Genomic DNA, 23,586 nt, shown 5'->3' on the forward strand with positions numbered 1-23,586 from the left:
AACCACAGAACGAAGCCGAATCTAAGGTTCAAATCTAATTGATAATGCACATAATAGGAACTTAACAGTGATTTCCTTATGTCAGTTTTAGCATTATAACAATTTCGTATCGTAGCAACCAAATGTTTAGTTAACACAGATTGTGTTAAAACCACAGAACGAAGCCGAATCTAAGGTTCAAATCTAATATTGATAATGCACATAATAGGAATTTAACAGCTTATTTCCTTATGGCAGTTTTAGCATTGTAACAATTTCGTATCGTAGCAACCACATATTTATTTAACACAAATTGTGTTAAAACCACAGAACAAAGCCTAATCTAAGGTTCAAATCTAATTGATAATGCACATAATAGGAACTTAACAGCGATTTCCTTATGTCGGTTTTAGCATTATCACAACCACATATTTAGTTAACACAGATTGTGTTAAAACATCAGAACAAAGCCGAATCTAAGGTTCAAATCTAATTGATAATGCACATAATAGAAACTTAACAGCGATTTCCTTATATCAGTTTTAATATTATCACAATTTCGTATTGTAGCAACCACATGTTTAGTTAACACAGATTGTGTTAAAGCAACAGAATAGAGCCGAATCTAAGGTTCAAATCTAATTCATTATGCACATAATAGGAACTTAACAGCGATTTACTTATGTCAGTTTTAGTATTATCACAATTTCGTATCCTAGCAACCACATATTTATTTAACACAGATTGTGTTAAAACAACAGAACAAAGCCCAATCTAAGGTTCAAATGTAATTGATAATGCATATAATAGAAACGTAACAGCAATTTCCTTATGTCAGTTTTAGTATTATCACAATTTCATATCCTAGCAACCACATGTTTAGTTAACACAGATTGTGTTAAAACCACAGAATGAAGCCGAATCTGAGGTTCAAATCTAATTGATAATGCATGTAATAGGAACTTAACAGCAATTTCCTTATGTCAGCTTTAATATTATCACAATTTCGTATCGTAGCAACCACATGTTTAGTTAACATAGATTGTGTTAAAACCACAGAACAAAGCCGAATCTAGGGTTAAAATCTAATATTGATAATGCACATAATAGGAATTTAACAGTGATTTCTTTATGTCAGTTTTAGTATTATCACAATTTCGTATCGTAGCAACCACATGTTTAGTTAACACAAATTGTGTTAAAACTACGGAACAAAGCCGAATCTAAGGTTCAAATCTGATAATGCATGTTAATAGGAATTTAACAGCGATTTCCTTATGTCAGTTTTAGTATCACGATTTTGTATCGTAGCAACCACAAATAATTAACGCCATGTTAACAACGGGAAACAAGTCTAACTTCAATTGTAAAATTGATAATGCATCTAAAATAAACTTAAGAGTGATTTCCTCATGTCAGTTTCAATATTGGCATGATTTCCTACCCTAGGCAGTCCTGATAGACCTTGATCCTGCCGGACGGCTTTCACTCCGCTCTTATTCGGAACATGATAATTATCGTGGATGTGGGCCACGGCAAATGAGAAGTCCAAGACGTCAGTAATCGGAAATTGCAGCTGATATCAATCATTGTACAAGGACCTAAATTGACATAGGAGTGAAGAATCGACTAACAGTGGAACGAACGAATGACAGAATGCAAGACAAAGTAGGGAAAAATAAGAAATGAAGAAGAAGTAAGTAAAGCAAATTATAAAATAAAGTAAGACTATAGAAACTGAAAATAATTTAAGGAAGGACAAGATAAATGTAGGCAGAAAGAAAGAAATGAGAAATAAACGAGAAGAACAAATGATATCAAAGTAGATGAAAGGAATAACGAAAAAAGAGTTGAGAAACGGAGGGTGGCACAGAAGTGACAGTTTAGGGATGAAGAAATAATGAAAAAAGATAAAAAAAAATGAAGAAAAAAATTCAATTAAAAAAAAAAGCCGAGACGTGAGAAAGGCACAAAGGATAAAAAAAAGAAAACACAGTATGAATGTAGGCCTAACACATGAAAGTAGAAGCGAGATCCCTGAAATCTGCTGTTGTCCCTAATATTTGTTGACATCTCACCCTCTGCCGCGGAGGCGACCACAGCTCACGGAATCACAACACTCCACACGGCGTGTTTACTACTAGGTCCGTCGCGACAGTAGCGCGAGAGTCAACTGACGAGAGGCAAGTAGTTTCCCGCCACGCGCCATTAACGTCTGCGGCTGCGCAGAAGTGATCATTGCGGTGCGCTGACCATCACTCTGTGGTCAGCACCGTCTCCATAAAACGGTGCTTTTACGAGCCGCCTAACTGTTCGAATCCGGGAGATGGCTATGTTTACACCAAATTTTGAGCGCAGCATAGAAAAGGATTTCTTAGTCAGATAAGATATAATTACTCGTATAGTGTTCCTGTGTACCAGAGATGCTGCGAAAGCGAATTTAGAGACTGATCATTTTCCTCCATACAAAAACTATATATATGTTCGATGCGCTGTTTGTATCAACTACTAGTTCGAGAGGTGTGAATAAACGTGTACTGGCCAACCACGATCAAGCTAAGCACAGTACAGATGTTTAACTGTTAGCAAAGAGCTTACAGACATGTGCAAATTATTAGACTCAGCACCACATTTTTTACATTTTCATAATATGAGCCGTTCAGAACAGAAGTGGTGTAAGTCAAAAATGGGTAATGAGAGTTAAAGTAAACATTCTGTAAAATACAGAGCAAAGTAGCAATTAATATTCAATTTATTTAAACTATTAGTAGTCAGTGGATAGCAAGAAGTCCATATTATTTGCTACTTTGAGCTGTATTTTACAGAATTTTTACTTTAAACCTCATTGCCCAATTTTGATTTACACCACTTTTGCTCTGAACAGCTCATATCATGAATTACTGGCCACAAAATAAATGTGTAGGACTCTATGTGACAGGATCAGTACAAAGAAGTTCTAGAAACCCGAATTTTTCCACAAATGAGGGACTGGTTCCCTGATGGTGAATGTATCTTCGTGTAGGATGGAGCACCCCGTCACAAAACCACATCAGTAACCAATTTTCTGACTGAAAATAATGTAGACGTCCTTCCCTGGCCAGGTAACAGCCCAGACGTAAATCCAATTGAAAATCTTTGGTGTATCATAAAGAGAAAACTATATAAAAAAAACGACGATTACCACCAAGGTGGACCTCATAGAAGCACTTATGCCAAATACGGCACAGGGATGTAGACATCAAGAAACAATGTGAAAATCTCATGAACAGCGTGCCAAACCGCATAAAATTGATGATAAAGAACAAAGGGTTTCATACTAAATGTTAATTGTTGCGAACAGTGTGTAATAAATGAGTTTTGTAGAATAAATGTTACTTGAATCATATTATATTATCGTTTGAGTCTAATAATTTGCACACGTCTGTAATTCTATTTCATCTCAATGTTCGTAATACCTGATATTCGTCAAATCGATGATAAAATTGGAAAATAGGATCTCGATTTGAGTTTATTTTCGTTCTATATTTGAAGAAGTACTACGCAGTTGGTCACACTGAAAATACTGGATGACAGTAAAGAATGATCTTTTAACGTTTTATCGAATATTTACAATAGAATGAAGGGTAATTTGATGCCGAGAGATGTTGTACTAGAGAGCGTCTAGAAAAATACGACCTCAAAGTTCTTCAAAAACGAACGGGGCATTAGCATTTGCTGTTTAAGGACAAGCAGTGTTCGAATTCAAAGGGGGAAGCCGGATATTTTTGCCCCTTCTGGAAACTTTTTCCAATTTCTGCATTCCCCTCTTTGAATATATGCCATAACATTATTAGTACCACACCAGCCTGAATAGCGATATTTTTTTTTTTTTTTCTAAAATTGCATTTCCGAAAACTTACTTTTATTTTTTGTGCGGTGTTCAAACAATTTCTCCTCTAGAGTGAATTTGCTACAGCGAGCTTATGGTAAATGCCGTTTGTAAATATCATCTGACTTTCAACATTTACAAAAGAAGTTATCCTTAGTAATATATTAAAACATTTTAGTTTTAGCCTATGTCTCTTTTATATAATTATGTCAGAAATACTATGCTTGTTTTCATGAACATTTGTTACTATTATTGTTACCATAATACGATTTTGTAATTAATTTGTGAATTATCGATTACCTATTACGTCATAAGGTACCTATGTCAGGTACCACACTAATTGAAATGAACGTAAACAACAATAACGATAATAACAACAATAGGCATACCTAACTTTATAACAATAAACTTTAAAACCAAATATGTTATAAACTGACATCGATACTTAAAAAATAAAAATAAGGCATTACTATGTCAACGAGTAATTTTTCCTTCATTTTTATCAATTCGAACCTGATTGGCAAGTATATCTATATCACGAAATGTTCTGTCGAAAAAAGTCATATTAAAAATTCTGAATGAAATATAGAATACGGTAAAAATGGGCCACTTATTAGTTCACAAGCAATTATTACTGTACTGTGGTTCTGCAAAAGGTGGATTTTCAAGAAAATAAACTATAAACATGATAAAGGAACACGTGCAACACATAATGCAAACAGTATGTGTCACCATTACCTGAAATGAACCCATGTTTAGGAAAGAATGTCCATAGTGTAGTTTATTACTAATGAGCATGCTTCGGATATATTGTTACACTGTCAATCATCCAGACGTGTTAGTGCTGTCGAAAATTAAAGAAATTTCGTAAAAATCTAGAAACGAAAACGTAGATCTCAGAATATTTTATTTCATAAACGGGTAATGTTAAAAAATATAAAAAAATGAATTAAATAACATTTCCAACACAATAGCCTTCTCATTTCTACAAAATCTCCATATCACTTCCTCAAAGAGCAGTAATAAAATAATGCTACCATCTGTAGCTTACAATTTATACAATAAATGCTTTTGTGCGAGATCGTGCGTATTTGCTTGTTTTCCGCACAGAACCAATACGCGGTAAGTGTGAAATACCACATTCGGTATTCCCAACGTAACACACATAACAATTTCCCTCTTCTTACCGCTTAAGCGCGACATTCATTTTACTGCTTTAGGCTTTTAACATATTATTTTTAGAGACGTTTAACATAGTAATAATTATAAATTGGAAACTTACCACTGCAATTTCACCTAAATTGCAATGTTAATTATTGTTTTTAAATATTTGCAAAAATTAAGTAAAGTCTACTACTCCACGAAACTTATTGCATTCCTGATACAAGTAACATTAAGGAAGCCGTGAAAAAATCAACAAGATTCCAGATGCCGATGTTATTACTGCAATATGTTATATAAATAATATTGTTAAAATATTAAAATGAAAAATAAATCATTACATAACCTTACCGTTTGTTTTAAGTTCGCATTTATAGACTGGGGGGAAAAAAGACAGACGTATATCACGGCCTGCTGGAGTATAGTAAACACAGAAAACATTTTAAAGCAACAATGTTGAAGAAAGATATTTTGGTTTTCCGAAGTTGCCGTCGTTAAACAGAAACCAACATGGAGATTTCATTGCAACTAATTAGAAATTCGTCTTTCAGGTATGTAATAAACTATCTTCGCACAAAATAATGTACGATACACGAGCGGTACGTTTGTTTTCATGTTCTCGGAAATTAAAAAAGCTCAACTACGTTTCGCGTTTTCAATCTTTTCCTCGACCATGATAAACGTCAACATACCGCTCTTGTAACGTATATTACTAATACAATACTCATTCCTAATGAATTTCTGAGCAACAAACCTCACCGTATTTTGTTTTACTCGTACATACATTTCCATAGCAACTCGGATTACAGTTTATGAATAGGCTCATCTATACTGATATATTCCAAATGAAATCTTGAGCAAGAAATGTGCGTTCTCTTGTTTCAGATTTCCTTGACAAGGCGAGCTTGGAACCAGCTACTGAAGTACGGCATATTTTATAAACGTTTTCCACTTGTGCAGTGGTCAAGCGCCGCGGGAGGTGGTGGAGCGGAACCTAACTGTACAGCGCGGCACGCATGCAGCGACGGACATCGAGCAGGAAAGATTTCCTACAGTAAAGTTTTGTTTTACATGCTATGATTTCGTATCCTAATAAATATACGTCTACTTGACTGCATTCCAACTGGGCCATGAAACTGAATTCCGTGAACAAAATTATGCAACCAGTTGTTTCCAGAACTTACAAAGGTAGGGTTCTGCCTTTCCTTTCCATCGTGAAGACACTGCATAAACACTGCAACCACTACTGGAATCCGAATAAAATACTGTATCACCACGAAATACGGCAAACTAATGTTTCAGTGTGAATATTTGTGTTTAATTCACAGCACCATGTTGTACCATGTTTCGTGAAATGCAAGTTTCAATTATGCAGAAACTGGTTGTCTGGTTACACACGGATATACAGAATGTACCGTAAGTAATGTTATTAATTTCATGGGGCTATTCTATGAAATATTTCAAACAAAAAAGTTTCATGCAATTTTGCTCGTTTTTGTTTCCTTTTCGACATAAAAATTGTTTTATATTAAACATTTCATAGTGTATTTTCGGAAAGCCATTGATTTAATTCCCAATATGCTCGGTCAATTTAAGAGAGCAGGGTATTATGATGAAGGATTTCAATAATTTTAGTTTTGTCCTTTAAATGTGAAGAAATGTTTTTAGTTATTTAACGACGCTATATCAACTGCTAGGTTATTTAGCGTCGATGGGATTGGTGATAGCAAGATGGTATTTGGCGAGATGAGGCCGAGGATTCGCAATAGATTACCTGACATTCGCCTTACGGTTAGGGAAAACCTCGGTAAACCAGGTAATCAGCCCAACATGGAATCGAACCCGCGCCCGAGCGCAACTCCGGATAGGGAGGCAAGCGCCTCGGCCGACTGAACTACGCTGGTGGCTAAATTCTTTTTCAGAACGAAAAGTTACATTTGTTCAAATCAAATTTCTACATATTTAAAGGACAAAACTAAAATTCTTTCAATCTATTATTATCATAATACACTGCTATCTTAAAATGACTGAGCATATTGGAAATTAATTCAGTATATTTCCTAAAATACGCTATGAAATTTCATATATATTTTTTTTTCCTCGAAAAGGAAACAAAAAAGAGCAAAATTGTATTAAATTCTTTTCTTTGAAATATCTCAAAGAATAACCCCTTGAAATTAATGACATTACTTACGGTCCACCCTGTATATACGAAATTTTAGCTTTCACTGTCTTTACGTTAAGTATTCAAGCATCATACACTCTACCTCATTACACTGTTGAACACAAAATTCTTCTTCTGAGGTAAAATAAAGAAGCAATTCGCTTTCAGTGATCTACAAGAAGTCTCTCAGTAAAAAGATATGAACTGCGGTCAGTGTGACAACGTAAATACTTGTAAGTGGACGAAGACAGCGACACTATGAATTGAACAGACAGTATTACTTGGTCTTCCTAGAAAATTAATCAAGAAAACATACAGACGATAGTCTATGATAATCCAAGAAAATTAAAATGCCTAGAAAGCTTAAAAAATAGCAGTGGATAATAATTTTAAAACGTCTATCACAAAAACAAATTTATGGTAGAACATAACTGTAGAACAGGTTTACAGCTTCAATTACATTATTTCTGATACAGCATTACGTATGAAAACGCAAGATTTAATTAATAAATCGAGAATATTTCAATGTTTCGCGACATGACACTTTGAAATCAAGGTTCACATACAAACAAGGCACCGTTTCATTCACGAAACAAACTGCGTGCATTTATGTAAAAAGCTAATTACCGATAATATGTTAAATATGACCGCCATTTTGTTTATCTAGTCTTTGAGACGAAGATGCTATGAAATGTTCTGAATCCCCCACGTAATAAGATAAATAGTTCTCCAGCATTAAAAGAGTGACAAGGAAAAATCTTTTCTTCTAGATAGTCACTCATAAATCAGCAGCCTTATACTGTGATTCCAAAGAACTTCAATGCGCGGGATTTCCTGCAGTTTCTTGCACTTCTTGTGAAACAATGGCAGCATCTAAAGCGTCTACCACGAATTTCGGTTACCCAGAGCTTTCTTTTATCTACTACGAAATCGATCTCTTCAAATTTTGCAACAAGTTTAACAAATGAACACAAATTAATTACAGTACGGTATACGAGTATAATAATTATAAAGGACAGAACAAGGCCGCTGATAAGGACCCAACGTGCTACTCCAAATTTCTAAGCGGGCGAGAAATGACAGACAAGTTCCCCCCCCCTGCAGCCCTCTATGTGGCGTAAATCTGCAACATGGAACCCACAGTTTTATTCCCGTCCCGGAGGAGGCCACGCTAAGCATTTTACGTCGCTTTAAAATCCAATGACAACGGTCGGTTTTGAAAATCATGAACCTCAGATCCAAAGGCTGGCATGGTAACTGCTAAAGCACCAAGGAGACGTCTACAACAGGTTACAGAGCCCCCTCCTCAAACCAGAGTTCAAAATATTCTTACGACATGGAAAACTTTCTGCTGCATTCATAACAGCACTGTACATTTCTACAACAGCAGTGTACAAAAGAGCAACTTGAATAGCTATATTTGTTACATTGCGGAACAATGCCAAAGCAACCCAATTTAAACAGTTGAAAACAAATATCGTGACTACATTGCGGAACAATTGTTGCTAAAGCAACCCAATTTAAACAGTTGAAAACAAATTTCGTGACGTTAATCTTCTTCGTAAGGAATGGATGCTTAAGGACGTATAGAACTGTAAAAAAAGATGTAACACACTAAACGAAAAACTACCGGATTTTTTTTTGGAATTACATATATCTTCCTTAGTCTGTATATGAAAACTCAAAATGTTGGCGAATTAGGCTACTAAGACCATTATATTTAATTTTAATACTACACGTTTTTACATATTTCGAGATAATTACATATTTTTACACAAAATTAACATTCATGCCAAATATTGTTTAATTAAATGCCTTGTAAAGAAAATGATCAATATTTCAGCATAAACTAAAATGAAATTATAAAAGGGTGCTATGCACAGACATTTCGCTAGCTACGAGCGTACTAAACTAGCCCCAGCTATCGACTGATTACTTGTACAGGATTCATATAATATCATATCGCTAACACTGGTTTATGAATACGAGAAACGTTAGTTCGCTGATCATCCACCGGAAGCCCGCGCTAAGAATGTCTAAGAATGTGGTCCAAATGTTTATATAATTTAAACTCCGCGTAGTCCGCACATAATGAGATACACAGTTCAGCATTCAGGATAGGACAACTCAGACCACTGACATTTATTTCCCTGCTAATCCTTTCTCTTACACTTTGTTCTCAACTCTGGAAAAACCTAGGTGATTCACAGGTCTCGCTACATAACGACTTCATGTCACTCCACAGCCTGAGGGCAACTCAACTTGCATATGTTTTGTTCTACTGGACAGTGGCTTTACTTTTTATTTCAATATTCACTTGACTGCTTTGCAATGTGTCTTACAGAATTATAAAATTCTTGTGAAGTGGTGTTTATTGGCTGTAACTTAAGCTGGATTTCCGGAATCATCAAACAGTTCAATATTGTCACACTTTCACTCATGGTATGATGGGCATCTGTAACACAAAAAAAAAAAAATAATAAACCCACTGCTGTCCATGGAGCTGCAAGTAAACAAATCTTGAAAAAATTCGAAGCAATCCTTGAAAGAAATCGGAGTGAAGCCAGTTTATTTACTGTTAGTCAGATCCTTAATGGAGAAACGCGGAACCCTCCAGAAGACATCCATTTATTTAAAATATGCACCAATAACCTCATGCGATGTCAAGCGATTGTTTTCAGTGTATAAGAACATACGGTCCAATCGCTAGCAGTACGTAACCCCTGAAAATATGGAGAAATATCTTAAGGCACATTGTGCTTCATGTCTTAACTTTAAAATCGCACCAAAACTATTACCGTGGCATTTATAAATCTACAAAAGGTTGGATAAAAAGTAATGGCAACAGTCCGATAATTCTGATGTGGCTTTATTCACAGGGGTGCAACATTTTCGTACCTTCAATATAGTCGCCCCTCTTATTTATCACCTTTTGTCAAATGTTTGGAAGGCGTCGTACACCATCAGCGCGTCCATCCATATTGACTGCTCTATAGCACAGATAAGTTCATCTCTGGTATTGTACCGGGTCCCTCACAGTGGTTCTTTCATTTTGGCGAAGAGATCGTAATCGCATTGACTCATCGGATGACTACGGTGGATGTTCAAGAATCTTCCATTGGCAGCGGCGCAAGATGTCCTTGACAGCAGCAGCGGTGTGACTCCTTGCATTGTCATGAAGAATGATGGGGTTCTGTACCACCAAGTGTCGTCGGTTTCTCTTGAGCGCAGGACGAAGGTGGTGGTGCTTCACGCAGTCCCTGAAAACATTCTTGTGTACTACGACCTCGTGTCACATCAATTTTGATGCAGGAACGTTGCTCTAGTTTTGTAAACGTGGTCTTAGGGCACTCGCACTATCCCTATGAAAGTCAACGTTCTATACACTGCAGTAGATTGACACAGTACTGTCGCCGCTGGCTGCACTAACTCACAGGGGCGGCTTTTGGGGTAGTACCAGTGTGCCATGGCACCGCCAATGAAATAAACAAAAAATAATATCCTAAAAAGCAGTTGTAATAGTTTATTTCTACACATTTTATTCGTATTTCATCTGAACGAGCGCGCGCGCAGATCGGGACGCACTCTTGCAGCGTTTTTCCGAACTTTGGAGCCACTTCTGTGTGGCACTGCCCACATCCATATAACACTGTACAAAAGGCTACTGATTCTATTTTATATACGTTTCTTATGGCAGACTTTGAGCCGAATTCAGTTTGACTCAGCAGTTAATATTCCGCCCGCTAGAGTACAGTAATACAGAAATTTCGCTAGATGGCAGGGTTGTTGGAGACTTTAGGAAGGGAACCATCAACCGCAGACTTGCACGAAAACACAAGTTAAAGTTCCGCGCCAAATGTTAATGTAATGTTGCCAATTCAAAACTAATGCACATAACTTGGATTTTAGTGTGTAAAGTATTAATCCGTTTAACTATATTGAATGCAGAGATAGTCATGGTTCTTTTTAGGAAGATAAATATTTTTTTCATATTATGTAACACTGTTTGTTAATGTTGTGTAATATTTATTTTATTTTGCGGCAACTAAATATCGCTACACTGTTGCTATAGTATTGATGCTTTTGTTAACGATATCTGAGATCTATGCAGGACATGAACATGTGTTATTCAGGCTGCTGCCTTGGATTCATCGGCCTGTTAAATAAAATGCAAACGTGTTCGTTTATTATCTATATCACTGTTTATCTCGAGTGTTTTTGCCAGTAATTTTATTAGTTATAAAATTTATTTGTATATGACTAACAATACTGTGAAAGTTTTGCATTATCTGTATCTGTAAATTTCGTTATTAGTTTCGGAACTGTAACTGTTACTAGATGCATTATTAGCTATACACCTGGTAAAATAGCTGGTTTAATTAATATGTTTTATTTAACATAATGTAAACGTGAGCTGCGATTATCAGTTTCACTAGGGTAATTTGCGTAAAACCTTTTTTTCATTTTTGGCACCACCACCAGAATGCCTCACCGGCCGCCACTACTGACTCATCTAACAGTCCTTGTTCATGTCCACACAGCTGGCAGCTCTCGAACATACCATCGTCATGTGACAGCAGTGTTGCCATAACTTTTTATCCAAATTGTATAATTTTTATTAAATTAATCTTATAATTAATATTTATCTTAATAAAACTATTTTAAAATAAATAATTTTAATACTCTGTGCAATTTTTATATTACATATTTTGTGGTTCTTAGTTACATATTTGTGTAAATATTTTTAGGATGAATATTACATAAAAATCCGGACTCTAGTCATAAGACATACGTGAAGATGGCTAGAAACTACGAGTATCATTATCGACCTGCTGAAAGAAGTAAGAAGAGGATAAAGTGAGGTAGGAACAGGCGAATCTGCTGCTGTATGGTGATGACTACATGCTAGAAGACTACTGTGAAATATGCACATAACTTACCTAACATGCATGTAGCTAGCTGCAGCCCACAGTTCAAGCCTCCGCACTGTGGCGTCACGCTTCATGCATCATTGCCTTTCTGCATCCAAGGAATCTGTTTTAATGTTCCTCTCCCGATCATCTTTCTTTCCTTTGCGTTGCTTTGCCTTTTTGTCTCAGGTATTCCTTCGCATCTTCAACATTCTCGTTTCGTTTTTCCTCATCCCTTCACGCGCTCCTATTTCGCCACCTTTCAAATTTTGACTTCCGATTCTTTCGGCTACGATACACAGTTGAATTATCTGGTCAAATGTATGCCGCTTGAAACAACACAAGATAAACGAGAATCAATGTTCTGACAAAGACGCATCTCTATTCTCTTCGTACTAAACCTGTTGCCTGGTGTTGGTATAGCGACTTCTCAACAGCTGCTTCACATAGGCTTCCCATGCGTCCCGTAAAATATGGCAATGTTTCTTTTTTTTCGCTAATGTCTCCCGTTGTCCTGAAAACGGTCTTCTGGACGCATATTAGTCCCGTACTTAAAAATTAGTGACTGAAGCAGCAAAACTGGGAGTATAAATTGCTATTTTACTATAAATATCACTCTTCATCACTGTTTGTTACATTGGAATTCGCTAATTGGCAATATTGAAGGTGACGCTGAATAAGATATTCATATAAAATAAACAGAATAATATAAATAAACTCAATAGGGTCTTCTTAACTTAAAAATTAAATTCAACAGAAATAATAAGAAACAGTCTATTCCTCGTCTAACCAACCAAACCATTTAATAATCTAATTTCACCTAATAAATTTAATGAAGGTGGAGCAGCTATATTACAAGATCTTAATAAAAATCATCATATAGTTATTCTAGGTATAAATCCTAGTAAACCCTTATTAAACAATAAATAGTTCATACAATGAAGCAAATTGCTACCAGATCAAACATTGTTGAATCTTACTTGTTTGATGATATCATAATTATTGTGAAAAATGTTCTGAATTCCAAAGATATCATTGAAGGAAATTCTTACATGAAAATATTTAGATGAAGTCTGGATGGATTTGTTGAAGGTATTGAAGAAAAACTCCCAAATTAAAAAAAGTGATAACTTCATTATGTGTATCCCTGGTACAAATCCAAATAATGGAAGAATGTTCTCCCGCATGAGCTCACTGTGAACTGATGAGAAAACAAGTTGCATAAAAGACAATGAAAGAAATGCTTATTGTGAACAAATTTTCCAGTGAGAACTGTGTTGCATTTCATGACTTAATGCTTCAGAACAAACAATTTTATTGTTACAAGAAATTCATTTTTCAGAAAATTATTGTACGAGTGACTGATTTATATTATAGTACTGTATTCTCAGGTAAACCTATTTTGTAAGAAGCGTATTTTCAATTCATTTTCTGCAATAAATATACAACACCATACGTTCTATGATCGCAGATGCACTTCGATCCGAAAATACAGGTTGTTTCCGATCTCTGATAACGATTTTGAATGACGTCATATACGTCAGGAATTACACTGACAGCTGAATTGCGGCAAGAGGTGACAGACCAGTAGTGAGTGATTTCATAATCGGAGTGCACGGTGTTTCACAGTAGCAATGCCCAAGAAAATCGAGCCTTTTTGGAAAGGGTACATAACAACACTTTCTCATTCCAAGTACAGTTACGTGAAAATCATAGGAGCCTGCAAAAAACGTGGTTTCGTTATTTACAAGAAAGGCATCCTGTGTGTACCTAATAAGACTGCCAAAGCTCGGATAGGATTAATTCCAGAGTGGAAAAAGCAAGCAAATCCACCCTCCCCCACAGTTACAAGTCGCCGCACCCACGAGATGATACAAATTAATTCCATTCGAGCTTTACCAATCTTATTAAGTAAGCCTACACAGAAGATGCCTTTCTTGGAAATAACGAAACCTCGTTTATTGCAGGCTTCTTATATTTTCGCTTAACTGCACTTGGCATCGGAAAGGGTTGTTATGTACCCCTCCCAAAAAGGCTCGATTTTCTTGGGAATTTCTGCTGTGAGTCGCCGTGCACTCTGACTATGAGATCACTCACTACTGGTCTGTCACCTCGCGCCAAGTTCAGCTGTCGTGTGACTCCTGACGCACATGATGTCATTCAAATTCGTTATCAGAGATCGGAAACAACGCTATATAAAGAAACAGTCGAAATAATTGACTCTAAGATCAGATTTGAAAATTCAGTCACTCAACCATCTGAAGCGAAAAATAAAATCTACGAGCCCACCATTCCGTTTCTATCAGTCAAGTACAACATTAAAACAATCTCTGTTACCGGTCTCTTCTTTATAACTAGATGCACCATTCCGAAAACTTTGTAGGGTGGAGGGAAAAATATAATCTGAAGAGAGAACTTCAAGATGCCATCGTCACCACCATAATAAAATTTTCCGTAGCGATATTTCGCCAGCATCTTTATGGAGTATACTCAATTTAAATTGTACTACAGTAGTCTCTTTTTGTCATGTCGTAATTTGTTTTGCTTGAAACCTGTTCGTATTATTTTCCATTTTAAATTTTATTGCGAGCTAGTATGTGTCGCAAGATAAACTCAAAATATTGGGTCAGACTAATAAATAATCTTTAAGTAAGGTATCTTTTTTCAATAACAGTATTTAAATTTCATTTAATTGTATTGTTTTAATCTGTTCAAAGACAACATAGATAAGTGCGATGGAAAATTTACAGCAAAGTTTAGTTTTTAAAATCAGTGCTGACTGTCCCTTTTTTTTATTTTTTTTTATTTTTTTTTATTAAGTTTCCGGGAACCCTAGCTTCGAAGAACCAACCCTTGGAATGGCCGGCGGTCTGTAGCATTCCCAGAATCGGGGGAGAACAAGGGGTCAATCTACTCGGCTGAGTTCCGAGAAGAAGGGGAAAGAATACTGCCTAACTGGAAGTTCCAGATGAAACTAAAAGTGATCAAAATTAAAAGCATGTGTTATTCGTGGTAGGGTGCCGTTCCAACAATCTTGTGCTATGGAACCCTTGCAAATGCCACGACAAAACAAGCATGCAATCCTCGCCAGTTGCTAGGACAACGCTTCTCTAGGCTAGCGCTGTTCGTCTCCATGGCTACCGGTATCCGGAGCGCCCGCGGCAGATAACTGCGAGATCTTCCTGCCGCGCAGCTGCTGGCGTAACGGGACGACCAAGTTTTTTCGTTTCCATTTCAGTTGTTTGTTTCACCGGTCGACGCAGCTCAGCGATCTGCTTCCGGTAACGAACAGTGGCGTGCATACCATCAACACTAATATATTAATTATTATTCATTAATACTATTTTTGAAAGATTGGACTTTTCCAGTTTGTTCTGTCTCTTGGAATAATGAACAATGATTAGGTATCCAGGGGGACTCGCTGGCCGTGTAATCAGCATGGTGCAAGGAACACTGAGGGGAGAAAGATAAATGTCCACTTCCCACCAGGAATCGAACTCGGATCCGCCGAACACATCATACGACACAATAGTCTTTACTGTATCGCGGCATGAAGTCATCCGCCTATCAGGTGAAATGTGTCATTCTAACATTTGTTTAAATTCAAAAGCATGGTGCGGGGTTCTTGACCTGATAAACTCCAACAACCACAGCAAACAACTCATACAGAGTCAGTAATTTCAAGGTTGTGTGTGGTGCGTAATCGTGACACAAACATCACTATAGTCCCGTCGCTCTAATTTCCGGCAGTGTGGTGCGTAATCGTGACACAAACATCACTATAGTCCCGTCGCTCTAATTTCCGGCAGCCAATCACGTTGCAGGTCGGCTACATTTAAACGTGTGGGTCTTGTGATTTGCTGATGATGTTAAGCATTTCCTAAGGCTGGATAAATACTTAATATAATCGCCCGCCATTTTGGCTCTTTCGTTGGCATTCGCAGAAAGCACACGAGGACGTTATTTTCCGCTCAATTATTTGCTGAATTACAGTGCGTTTTATTTATTATCATAGGAGCTACGACGTGATTGTGTTTAACGGTGTGACAAATAGATTCCTCGTATGGTAGCTCGGCAACGAAAGAACAAAAATGGCGAACGATACTACCTACCTAGACTTTATAGAGCCTTCACTTCCTAAGACGTAAGCAAAGAGGAGGAGTCACACCGGGAATAACAGCGTCGCGACTATAATAGAGGTGGAAGAAGCTGTTGTTTTCGTAGAAATGTTTCGAACTATCAGGTTTCAAACAGCATCTACATTTGTACACAAATGAACTGCGATCAGTGGCTTCCGACATTAACGTGCCATCTGGGAAGAAGTATGATGTAACGAGCTGTGAGGAAACAGTACAGTCTCAATGCATTACAAACGTCTATCCTGAAACATAAGTGGATCAAGTACCTAGGCACATCATGGGCAGGTACAGAACTTACGCACTCGGTAGACCAAACCTAACTCGTACATGGACGCCGAATACTGTTATCGTACCATTTTCACTGCAGTCATCATATCACAATCAAACAGTCTGTCACGTCCGAGGCCACAGTGGCACAGTGCTAGCACGCTGGTCTTTCATCCAGGCAACCAGGGTCAGATCTCCGGGTGGAATTTATGGTGGGCAAAACAGACGCTCCAAATGTCGGATCCATTTCACACGCTCCATTCTTCATGTGCTTTTGATAACCATGGTCTTTGTCTTGTTTACATTGTTTAAATTTTATCTTCATCCCATACTGCTCACAGCTGTCATTTAGCTCCAGTAGCATATCCCTTAGTACCTATCATCTCCTCTTCTGCTAACAACGCAATATTGACAGCAAATCTTATACACTTTATACTTCTTCTTCCTACTATCACCCCTCCCAGGTTCTGAAAACAGTTCTTCAATAAGTCCTCCAAGCAGATGTTGAATAGGGTAGGCGATAAAGGGCATTCTTGTCGTACCCATCAAAATTATAATATGACTAATTAAAAGAAGAGATTAAACTGTTACAAGTTTTATGTAAAGGTTGATATTACTGTGATACGAGTAATATTATGATAGTTCTTTTTGAGAATTTATTACAATTTTACTGAGCGAGAGGAAGATAGTTTTTTTGCGTCAACGTATTAAGGGAATGTTCGTGGACAAGTAACTGCACAAAACCGTTCCTTCTCTCGCTCAGCAAAATTGTAATAAATTGTCAAAAAGAACTATCACAATATTACTCATATCACATTATTAGCAACCTTTACCCTATGTTTCCTTACGAATAGGCGTAAATAGAATATATATGGAATGATCCAAATGTCACTATCCATTATTGAACTTAGATTATATTTGTAATCTCCCTATGAATATAAAAATAGCCATTTTCACTTTCAATTAACAATTAGTATAATGTAAACACTGGAGTGTATTACTATAATTATAATCAATCAATCAGCTGTTAATAAAGTGTCACTTTACCATTCGATCTGTGTATTTTCATTTGTGACTTTTGGGCCATCCTTTTTGGGCTCCCTAAGTCGGCGCACAGCGCAGTGGCACGTCCGACTTGACGAACCATTTTCAGAATAACAATGTTGGTTTCCGGAAGTGTTCAGCTATATTTTCCCCATCAATAAACAACGTGGGATTCGGGCACCATGACTAAACATGACGTGCCGACTGTCACAGCATGGCGACCAGTGCCTCTCTTTCTTAGACAGGAAATTCCGTACATCTCAATTAAGTAGTAATCGAGGCTATTACCTTTCATCCTACCCCTCCTACGTTCCACCGCTCACCGAGCGAGGCTCAGACGGTAATGTTTGAGACTCGCAATCGGGAACTCCCGGGTTCAAACCCCGTGGTCTGCCAATCTGACTGGGGTGTTTAATGGTTTTCCTCAGTCACAAAGGCAAATGCCGCTGGATTGGAAATTTACATACCATGATTCATCAGAACCTTCGATCACCACTATCAACATTATCTTCTTCCAGTGTTGCCAGATTGTTCAGCCTGTGAACATTTTCTCAACATACATTAATGTGTTACAGTTTACGTGGTCTATAATAATAATAATAATAATAATAATAATAATAATAATAATAATAATAATAATAATAGCCTGACAGATCCCAAACAAGGAAAAGGGTTCCTAGAATAAGGAAGGGCTCGCTAGAACTCAAGCAGGGAGCAATTCTAGGTGAAGGTTTGTTACTTATGGTCTAATACAGGGACATCATTTTATTTTTACTAACATTTTTAATATTAACCTGGCTATACCTTTAGAGAACCGGAAAACCCGTTCGCTACCCCCTTCCACAACTGGAGTTCGATGATACTGGCGTAAAACACAAACACATCACTTTACTAGGTATAGGAGGGAAGAAAAGTACTTCATCCATTTACGTAAACTAGGAAATATCGCGATTTTGAGTTCGATAATTTTCATTAGGATTTTTATTTAATCAAAATGCAGTACTGTATTAAGAATTAGTGTTTTTACTCACGAACTGAGCTATCCATGCGAACGTGTTCATTATGTAGTGTATATTATACTGTCTACAGCACATTAGCGTACAATATAGAGAATGAAGTTCAATTGAAAAATAATCATAAAATGGATATTTAAACACATTTTTGAAGATGGTAGCCATTCATTTCGATAGCCTACAGGCTTCAGTTCTTTTGTGCATATTATCGCACTATAGACTACTGCATCTAATTCCAATTACCAGTTTCGTCCTTCGTACTAGTAACTCATGTTGAAATAATTCTGTACCTACTCTATAAAAGAGTACCTTATGTTATGTAAATTCAATCTTCACTTCTGCCCGACCCGCATAGATAAAATTACTCGGACATGCTATCTACTCTCCGTCCAAGTGGTTATGCCGCAGGATCGTAGAAAGGAGGAAAATCACGTGACAGTTAATTACTTAACGAGGCCCCTTTTATTTAAGTTATTTTAAACAGTTGTATAATATTACGTAAACGTCCAATTCCTAACAGAAATTAATGTTTTCAGAAAAGAGCTAAGACAGCCCTGCTTTTACAGAGGGCCGTGCAGAAGCAGGTGGGGGAAATCGGGATGTGACGTAGGCAAACGGACAGTACCTGTGCGAAAATATGATTCAATATTAAAAGTTCTTTCGTCACTGGAAAACGCGAACATATTTCTGGAACGTACTATACTCAGTAACTCAGTGCTGTTTACTATAAGCGGCCTTGATTCTGTCTGGAAAACAGTTGAAACTTCATTAGTAGAAGGGGTGGGAGTGAAGTACATTTAAAAACTCAGGTACAATAAAAATTGAAGTGAAAATAAAATGATGTCCCTGTATAAAACACTATTAGCAGCAAGATGTATTATGATCAGTAACTTCAAAGGATATTAACACATTCAGGCACACACAATTATGTTTATTGTATGGGAACCAACTACGTCTCTACGACATGACATAGGAAAGTTTGTTTACGAAAACAAGTATATGTAAAAAAAAAAAAAAAAAAGATTACGATGAGGTATAATTTTATTCATTATTTCAGAAGTATTTTTCATTTCATTTTTCTGGGCATTCTCCCATAGAAGTTTGTCTCCTACCATTGATATTGGATCCTTATGACCACCTATAGGTATTTATCCTTTCAATCCATTACAAATTCCACTATTAAATACAGCTATCCTGACCCACATAGTAGCTGTAAACTCAGAAAAAATAAGTTTCCAAAAGAAAATTAAGTATTGGAATATGCTTTACACTTGTCATTAGTAAGAACAAGTAAGATGTTACACATTACACAAATCAGAAAAAGGTTGGTCTCAATTTAACAATATTATGAACTGTGTGTATTATCTTTCAATAGTAAACAAATATGGTAAAGAATGTCGAAAACAGATTGCTAATATTTGGTCTAGAGTAGTGGTATTCAATCTTTTTTGCTAGCGTACCCCAAAAATACAATTTATTTTCGTAGCCATTATATTGCCATTGTATTATTTTAAATACCAAAAGATTTTGATAATCTATGCAGAATATATTATTATTATTATTATTATTATTATTATTATTATTATATATACGGTAGTTACTGATGCAGCAATAATAGTAACGAATTATTACTGAAGCAGAGAAAAACAGGAGTTTTTACTGAAAAAGAAAATATGTAAACTGCAAATCTACAGGTATAATAAAAATAAATGTCAGTGTTTTTACACACGAAGTCAATGTGATGCGTACCACTTGAGAAGTCTCCGCTTACCTCTGGGGGTAGGCGTACCATAGACTGAATACCACTGGTCTAGAGGTCTAGCTGATGAAAAGTGAAGGAGAAGGTGTGCCCCAAGAGCCTGTGAAGTGCACGGTATAGTTTGTGACTTGCAGTTCGAATACCTGTTCGATTCAGCGACTGATGACTGGATTTAACAATTACATTTACAATAAGAGATAGGCTACCTAGAACATCTGTGAAAGTTGTTGTAAGTTTCTACTTTTGAGAGCCTACAGTATATTCGATTCTCTTTTACTGACGTCTCGAAAGTAATGAAAACATGTTATTGTAAAAAAAAACCTACATTCAATTATCTTGAAAATCCTTTCATCCGTTATAGGCAACACCCACACAAATCTAACGTAACAGTGGGAGCGAGTTCCACGATATAATTTAAATGGAGGAAGAATACAGAAACGACGACGACCAAGTTAATCTTCCTAAGGATTGAAAAGATTGGTAAAATTACATTACGTTCTACCTTAAATAAAGACAGCAATGAAATGGTAGCGATCAAGAGAAGAGTGCTGTTAGCCAATATGACATTATTCTGCGCTACTTATGTATACAGGATGATTCACGACTAAAGACTCGCACTTTAGAAATCAGTTCTATAGATAATTTTTAGATAAAATATCATATAAACATGTATCCGATAGTTACAGCTAATTGAATCCTACAAAAGCAGCAGTGTTTTTGAGCAAAACTAAGAGTTATTCACTTAAAATACACAGATATTACTTACAAATGGCTTTTAAGGAACCCGGAGGTTCATTGCCGCCCTTACGTGAGCCCGCCATCGGTCCCTATCCTGTGCAAGATATACACAGATGCAAATACACAGATATATTAATATACATTAATTAATATATTAATATAAAATACTGTATTGATCATAAAATAAACGTATCTCATTTTAAAAGCAGATTTTCAAATATCCTTTATTTCACTCCAATACAATTGGCCGCACTAAAGTGAATGGTGCCCATACCGATTCCTACCTAGTCAAGGCTGTCCCTAATCGGGCGTCGGAAACTGCACATCAAAATTTTCTACCTGGATTTTGGACATGTAGGAACTGCACACCAACATTTTCTGCCTGGATTACGGTCATATGGAAACTGCACACCAAAATATTTTCTACCTGCTTTGCCAATATTATAGATAGTTTTAATTTACGAAACTGTTTTAATTTTATTCCAAATGGAGCGTCTGTTTACATCTGAAAGCGAACGAGGTAATTTAGTACTGGTATATGACTGTAAATTTTATAAAGCCAAGGAATCTAAAAACTATGAAGTAATGTGGAGGTGTTATGTTAGAAAATGCAATGCGAAAATTTATAGCTTGCTGAACAATGTGGAAGTTATTAGAGAACGCGGTGGGCATAACATGTGGTGGACATTAGTATATTAAATCATCAAATAATTAATGCAGCTAAGAAAAGAAAAGCCATCGATGTTGTTAACAGGAAGTCACCAAAAATATTTCATGCTGTTTGTCAAATCTTTCCTACAGAAAACCTAAAAGTGAGTGACATATCTCGAATAAAAGATAACATACAAATCGTGGGGGAAACTTCAACCTATTCTACTTAAATCCAACCCGAAGTTCATGACAGACGGAGTCATTTAAACTTTATTACTGAGCGAAGCGAAGATTTCGTTCTTTTCAATAACAAGAAGTCGGGGATTTCTTCGCTATGGAACTGACTGAGGTAAAACCGATAGGTACTAGACTTGATAAATTTGCAGATTGTTTAGCCTACTAGAAACGTACATCTCCGAAGGTAAAGTTTTCTCTCCTACTGTATGGGCAGCCCTGACTGCATCGACCTCTCGCACAACAAATGATTGTGAATCATTTCACAAGCATTTTTGTTTGTTTTTACAGCAGCAATCTTTCATTGTATAAATTCGTGAATCAACTTTTGGACATACAAACTGAAGCTTATATTATTAAACTGGAAAGCACTGAAGGAAGTAACTGAAGTTTCGATGTAAATTCAGCCAAATGCAAAAGAAACATATTTTGTAAATTGTGCAGTTTCCGGGTAAGATTAGTAAAACCCTCGTGAATCAGTGTGCAATATCCGGGTAGGATTAGTGAGTCTCTCGAAAAGCGGTGTGCAGTTTCCGGATCAAAGTGTGCAGTTTCCACCTACCCGTCCCTAATGAGTGCAGCTGATAATCATCAAACCCATCTTCCCCTCCTCTCCCGTACCTCACGTCAAAACGCAACACTGTTTAGTCCACGTTTCAATGTTTGTATTACTGTATGATGCAAGCAGCTTCAAAGCCTGATTCACAATATGACGTTTGAATTTTTATGAATAACTTTCAAACTAATGACAACTGGACTTATGTTCATACGGCATTTTACGCTTAAAATGGCCTACAGACGTGATTCTTAAAGCGCGAGTCATTAGCTGTGAATCACTCTGTATAGAATTTTACACAGGAAAAGGAAACTAAGACTTTATAAAACGGTTGTGACATCAATCCTTCGTTATGGTTATGAAAAAAAAATAGGTGGAACATGCTGGGTGAATTTGAAAAAAAAGTTTCACTATCTATGGACCAAAATTGGATGGAGACAGATGGATAATTACATGTAGCGAAGAAATTTATAGTATGTAGCAAATATTAATTTATTAAGATTGCAATGGCTGGTCATTTAATTACAATGGATGAAAGTCGCATACCTAAAAAGGCATTTCAGCAAACAATTATTTATGGCGAAAAAAAGAATATGAAAACCAAAGCCAAAGATAGGGATTTCTAAAGACGATACGAAGCTCGATTTGGACTCTAGCTCCATAGCAGTAGTAATGAACCTTCGTTCAGCTACTTTGAACAAATTGGTCACACCATAAGATGGCATGTTTTACTATCAGGAAGACCTGAGTGGAAGTTGTGTTAACAGTACCACCCAAGTCGGTCAGCAGCTGTTATCAGTGACCTCATGCTTCCGCTTCCTGGAGAGTTTCGTGTGTCGATCAGACAGTCCCAGGTCGTATCAGGGGCAGATCCAGCAGTAGCAGATACGGTGCGAATGTGATGTTGCAAAAAACCAATTTCAAGATTTTCACAGAAATATTTTCGTTTTCAGCATCCCGAATACCGAAAAACTGGCTTTGGATATGACGCCTCTATGCTGGTGTATATGTAGAGCATTTTTTTTTTCAACTATTGGCCGGATTTTGTTTTTATTCAATACCTACGAGCCAATTTATCCACAAACGATGAACAGGAAATTAAT

General features: G+C 36.6%; 1 protein-coding gene across 5 annotated transcripts in view; it reads right to left on the minus strand.

Moving 5' to 3' along the window:
* The window catches only part of Rhp (GTP-Rho-binding protein rhophilin), a 287,147-nt gene that overhangs the window by 160,634 nt on the left and 102,927 nt on the right, over positions 1–23,586 (minus strand). Inside the window, exon 1 of one of the 5 annotated variants that reach the window (XM_069831459.1) lies at positions 2,058–2,200. The exons of 2 other annotated variants lie outside the window; for them this stretch is intronic. The gene's annotated coding sequence lies outside the window, so the exon portion shown is untranslated. Of the gene's footprint in view, positions 1–2,057; positions 2,201–23,586 lie in introns of those variants that run through there. 2 more of the 5 variants (XM_069831460.1, XM_069831458.1) reach the window with 2 other exon arrangements.

Source organism: Periplaneta americana, chromosome 7 (genome assembly GCF_040183065.1).
Source record: "Periplaneta americana isolate PAMFEO1 chromosome 7, P.americana_PAMFEO1_priV1, whole genome shotgun sequence".
Lineage (NCBI taxonomy): Eukaryota > Metazoa > Arthropoda > Insecta > Blattodea > Blattidae > Periplaneta > Periplaneta americana.